The sequence below is a fragment of the Bombus vosnesenskii genome, unplaced genomic scaffold, assembly GCF_011952255.1.
Source record: "Bombus vosnesenskii isolate JDL3184/JDL3185 unplaced genomic scaffold, Bvos_JDL3184-5_v1.1 scf7180000014957, whole genome shotgun sequence".
Classification (NCBI taxonomy): Eukaryota; Metazoa; Arthropoda; class Insecta; order Hymenoptera; family Apidae; genus Bombus; species Bombus vosnesenskii.
Window position 1 is genome coordinate 6,924 of NW_022883737.1, and position 6,632 is coordinate 13,555.

At 35.0% G+C, this 6,632-nt stretch overlaps 1 pseudogene; it reads left to right on the forward strand.

The window, feature by feature from the left end:
* The first annotated feature begins 227 nt into the window (after positions 1 to 227).
* Positions 228 to 6,123, forward strand: LOC117240808 (annotated as a pseudogene).
* Positions 6,124 to 6,632: the final 509 nt, after the last annotated feature.

A 6,632-nucleotide genomic window follows, 5' to 3' on the forward strand; every position in this document is an offset into this window, starting at 1 on the left:
GAATTAAGTTTCAAGGAATTGGACTAATTTAAGATTAGGATTAAAAACTATGCACTTTTGAGTAGAATTTTCATCTTATTTTTCCCATTTCTCTCCCTCTCTCTACCATTTGCTGTCATTTTTCCTTGGTTATTTAAAAAAAGATAAGAAAATCAAACGAAAATTAGTATTCTTAAAAATACTTCTTGCAAATTTCATCACCGTTAATGTAACGTATTCTTGTTTTATGTAGGATTGCACTATCGATCCCTCCAGCGTCGAGTGAGGAATTGCTGGCGGAAGGTGCGATTTCGTTTTCGCGATGTAACATGTACAATGTGAACTATACCGACATATTGGAGAGTGGTATCAGAGAGGCAGACCCATCCTGGCCCCAATAAAACCATGCCAATATGGATGGACCTTTAATCACACGATGATACCATACAAATCTATAGCTGTCGAGGTAAAATCACAAGAGAAAATTATATTCTTTATATAAAGTAACTTCAAACTTTCGACACCGATTAACAAATTTTTATTTAAATTAAAACTGTTGGAACCGTCGTTCTATAAATATTTACGGTCTTTCGTAAAGCTGCTGACGATAGCATATAATGCAGTCATTATAAAAGAAGTCCTTGTTGGTTGCACGAACTTAGACGTAGGTGTAATTACTTGTTGTGCTGTTTGCATCTTAACAGAGCTCGTTTACAGCGGAACATAAAATTAACCTTGTCATCCTTAATTATTTGTACGCCTCGGCGTATTAAATCACGAACATGAATCCGTTTATATAATATCGCATAAATCGGAAAGTGAAAGTTACAACTGTACAATAGACAGATATTTCGAATTGAACGTATAAATACGCATTTGGTAACTTCTTACGACTCAAGAAATTTTTATCGAATATTTATTGTTATTATTATTATTTCTAATTTCTATTTCTGCTATTTTATTACTAAAAAAGTCCTACTTAAATCGGGAGATACTATCTTCTACTTAACAAATTTATATTCCTTCCACTATGACAAATTCTCTAATCATATTCAAGAATTATGCAAACAACCTCTACTATTTTATTACTAAAAATATTACCAAAAGACTACAATTAACTAACCTACGACTCAGGTTCTCAATTCTGATGATATTAAAAAACTACGGAATTTATTACTCGTCCTTTCGTCGTCTTCCTTATTCTCTTCACCTTCTATCGATTTTCCAACCACGCGGTGTTTTTTCATAACTAGCCGCAATCATAAAGCATCCCCCTTTTCTGTTTCAGCTGGAATGGGTATGCGACCACGCATTCCTCGGCTCAGCAGCACAATCGGCCTTCTTCGTCGGCAGCATTCTTGGAGGCTTAATATTCGGTTACATAGCCGACCATTGTGGCAGAATTCCGGCGTTGGTTGCGTGTAACGCGGTTGGTTTCATCGCGTCTGTCGGCACTGCGTTTTGCAACAGCTTCTGGAGCTTCTGTCTGGCGAGATTAGTCGTCGGTACCTCGTTCGATAACTGCTTCAACGTGCTTTTCATTATCGGTGAGTCATCGAGAAAATTATAAGAGAGAAAAAGCTGTTGAGAATAGGAAAACTATAATTTATGACCTAATAATGAGGCACCGGTATCGGTCCCGTTTTACGTAACGATTAACTATTTATGACGTGTTTGAATAAATGTTTATTGCCCTATGTCGGTTTGTTTTTTCTTAAGTCAAATTTTTATTCGAATTTTACGATATCAATTTTAAGATATTTAATGGTAAATGATTTTACTGAAACTTTATATTTTGGAATTATATCTCGTAATTTGAAATTTGTTGTGTAATTGTATATCTAGTTTGGTATTAAAATTACATGTGTCTAGGGATACTTTAAGATATTTTATTTTAAACGACAGGATACTTAATTCTGTATACTTTTCTGGTATGAAATTGTATCTTTCGAGTGACCTATTTCCCTATGGAGAATAATCTTCGGTTATACCACGATTACTGAGGCACTCTCCGTTCGATATTGAGATGAAAGCAGTGTTCCTTTTAAAATTCTTTTTAATTCAAAACGATCTTACATTGTCGATGTTAATGATTTATAAAATCTACAAATAAGTCCGAATATTTGAAATTAGATTGGTAAAAAACGAAGAAAGGACAAACCTAAAGGAAATAAGGAAACAATATTATTATATCAAATGAAGAAACGAAATTGACGAAACATTTGGGAAGATTTCTATAACGATGTAATACAATAACGATATCACGAATTATTCTTTCAGTGATCGAATATGTCGGTCCGAAATATCGAACTCTGGTAGCGAACATGTCGTTTGGACTTTATTTCGCGGCAGCCTCGAGTCTTCTGCCTTGAATCGCATATTGGATCTCAAATTGGAGGATCCTCAGCATGGTCACCGCGTGTCCTATGGTGGTTGCGTTTGTAGGACCATGGATTGTTCCTGAAAGTGCACGGTAGTTTAATTCCAATTTCTTTTTCATTATAAAAATATAATACAAAGAAATTTCGTAAGTAAATTAGTATACGATAGTATAGTAGACATTTAATCTTACCTCGTCCTTTGGATTATTTTTGTATCTTCGTATCATCGGAAAATTCTTTAAAAATAATCCTCAAAGAAATATAAGAAATTTCTTTTACGTTAAAGTTTCTCTTAAAACATCAAAAGTCCTTTGAGACCGGACCATAAAAATTCCAAAATTATAGCTGAATTAAATTGGGTAATATTTTATCCAGCAATACATACTATCTTGGGATCGGTTATTACATCGATTCCTCTGTCTCGTAAATAAAACATCTCAAGGTCAACATCTTTCTCTCGATAAGCCATCACATTTTTAGCTGTGCAAAATAAATGATTGATGCGTAACTAGACAGCTCTATTCAAATTTGCACAAAAAGTTTGTCGATACAAAAGGTTGGTGAAAGTGATGATTTTGAAAATTTCTTACAGGCTTTTATAACGTTTGCGTATTTCATATACTTCCGTAGTTGGTACATAACCAGTGGCAGGGTGGACAAAGCGATCGAGATGCTGAAAAACTTCGCTAAAGTGAACGGTAAAGAGGTGAAGCAAGAAATATTCGACGAATTTGAGAAAAGTTGCAAGGCGATGAATGAGAAGGATCAATCGCATAATCAATACACTGTCCTACATCTCTTCAAGCTGCCACGACTTGGTCGTATCACTATCATGCTCATCATTTATTGGTAAGTTAACCTTTCCAACATCAATCGAACAAACTACACAGCTAGAACTTTTTACTTGTAAATTCTCAGCAATGATTACAATATTATTTTAGAAAAAACTAAGACACCAGAGAAATTTATAATCATGTACGAAAAGATATACAGGGTGGTTGGTAACTGATGGTACAAGCGGAAAGGGGATGATTCTACGCGAAAAAAGAAGTCGTAGACTTAGATAGGATTCCTGTAGATAGGAAAGGTATTCAATTTTATACTTCCTTTACGTTTCTTATATTTTCTTTGTTTTTAATACTATGATAATTCTGAATCTTCCTGCATTTCCTAAAATAAAATTAACTAATAATATGTTCTTAACTCTCAGCCTCACGATATTCCAATTATATTATACCGTTAATTCAACCAAGTTACCAATCAATCAGCCTCGACGCTACTTCCCTGTCTTTATAAAACCAGTATTAAAATAGACACAAATTACCATAAACTAGATACAAACTACTCGAATGAACATTAAGAGAGTATATGGGGCATTTTATGTGGGTCATTAAGAATCTGCTTAAGTATATAATTAGCATCGATAAACGTCAAACGCGAGGGAACGAGTATGCGAAGGATTAATAAACGATCTTGAAGTCCAGCGTGATTTATGTATGACTCGGCAGATTTTTTTCTAGGTTGCTGATGGTGTGGGTGTTCGACGGCCACGTTTGGAACATGAAACTTCTGGACCCCGACGTTTTCACGTCGTTCTCTTTAGCGTCCCTCACGGAACTTCCGGCCGCTGTTCTACTCGCCCTTTTCCTCGACAGATGGGGCAGACGATGGATGGGTTTCGCATCGGTGTTCCTCTGTGGTATTTTCTCCTTCGTTGCCATCGCTACCCCCTCTGGTAACATTTTTTCTTTTTTTTTTTTTATTTCTTGATAAATGACTTGTCAATCGATATTATTCAATAAAATAGCAGGAACGTGTGAATAGCAGTGAGAAAGCGGGGGTGAATTTTATAGAAAAAATCCGGTTTTATCGATCGACGGTCGTTTTAAAAAGCGCTTTTCTGAAGCTTCTCCAGTGAAAGCTTTGGGAGATTGAGAAATGAAAGCTCGTGCTTGATGCAAGAATAATGTTTTTGTTAGATAGTAAGGAGATAAGCGGTAGCGTTAGGGGATATCCGTGTTTTCAAGGACATTAAGGAGTGGAAAATAGACATTTTTTAATCCGTATTTAGAATAGAACGTTGTAGTTATAAAACAATTTACTATTTTTATTTCCTCATCTTGCAACAAAACTTTCCTTCGAATTCTCTTTTATCGTTTATAGACAACAGACTTGAACGACATAATAATATAGACCCGTATTATTTAAAATCGTATTATAGAGAATTTACAATTATACAATCCGGTCATTTTACTTAGTATTAATAATAATCGAATCTTATAAAATTTTTTTATACAAATATTCTTCTTCTCTTCTTTTCTTTTTCTTTTTCGCCTTTAAATCCTATTCCATTAACGATTGACATTTATTTCTCAACGTCACATACTCGACAGGGATGACATTTAATTTTTAATTGGACCATGCGCGCATCGGGTGTATGTATCGTGCGTGGAATGCGGCGATCGTGGCATTTACATATTTCTCAACTTATTCAAGGTTCGACAATGGTTGCCATGGCGATTATAGCGCGTCTTGGGGTGAATATCGCCGCGAATATTGGTTTCCAATATGCAGCGGAAATGCCGCCGACTGTGGTGAGAGCTCAGGGCGTGTCTTTGATCCATATCATCGGTTATATCGCCCACATTTTGGGACCTTACATTATTTATCTGATAAGTGAATCGAAATTTCTGTTAACGACATCGTATTTCTACGATCCGAAAATTACTCAACCTCTTTTTTAATTTACGACTAATATTATTTGTTATTGAAATACGTTTTTTTAAGTTGGTTTAATTTGTAGAAAAATTATGTTCCTTGTCGGCCATGGATTCTTCTTGTGATCTTACGAATCACGGAAACAAGATAGATTTTCGATATATTTTCCTCCGTTTCGTTTTTTTGCGAAGGAAATGTAACTTTTCTATTGTCTGTAATTATTTACAGGTTTGCGATACTACACTATAGCTTCGTTTCTAAATGAAACGAATGTTTACAAAATCTCGTTATACAGGTGACACCAATGATCCTTTGTATATTGACAACTTCTTCAAATTCTGTCTTTAACCAATATTCTTTATTAATATTTAAAAGAATATTAAGTATACAGAAAATACGAAGAGGAATATTTGCGAGGACACTCTTGATTATTGTGTAAGTTATTCTGTTTTGAATTATAAATTTACCTCAAAGTATACTATTATTTGTGTAATGTTATTACCGAAAATGAACTTATGGAAGTATTCATTTATTTCCCGAAAATCGAAGGGAAATTAAGGAATTAGCGGAAAGCGGAATTAATCGCTATTACTTCTAAAAGAGGTATAAAGGGAAGCGTATAAAAGGGAGAATATTTTTCATTTAATTTAGGCTGACATTGATCCATCTTTACCGCTGGTTGCCCTCGGTTTGCTGTCTTTTGGACACGCCTTCCTGACCCTTGGCTTGCCAGAAACGTTGAACCAGGAATTACCAGAAACCCTACAGGAGGGTAACGACTTCGGCAAGGAACAAAGTTTCTGGTGGGTTCCGTGTATATCCTCGTAAGTATAGATTCTATAATATTCTTCCTCCGCCTTATGTCAATATAAATTTACTAATAATCGTTTATTTCAATTTGACAGGAGCAAAATGCTGTAAAAATCTTATAGAAAGAAGAAAGGCCTTTCAAATCCAGCGTTTACTGGCAGTGTTCAAAAAATGGATTGTACTAGGTTATAGCGGTTAGATTTGGCGACGGCGCGAAACTTGCCAGTGGCGCGAAATTTGCCAGTAGGGGGTGAAACTTACCAGTGGCATGAAACTTGTCAATGGCATGAAACTTGTCAGTGACATGAAACTTATCAGTGGCGTGAAACTTGCCAAATTCGTTGTAAATATAGTTATTAAACGTGTGCGTGTGATGTTAGATGTTAAGATATTACGAACGTATTGAGATTGGAGAGCTATTGAGAGAAACTAGGAGGAAGTATCGATTATTGCAGTGAAAGAGACAAGAATCGTCAAATTACACAAGGTATACGTTTAAGCAATTAATTGACGCTTCATCGACGAAGTAGCTTTGTTGCACACAAGATAATTTTCTTTAAAGTGTATCTTTTTTTAATTGGAATGACTGTATAAAAATGTGAAGAAATTTAAAGAATTAAGAACGCGGCATTTAAATTACGTTGCGTTCACATATTGCGATGTAATTATTTCGCGTACTATAACGTCGGTAAAGTGTTGGAAATGAGAAACGATTCAAGTATCTTATGTAAATGTACAATTAAA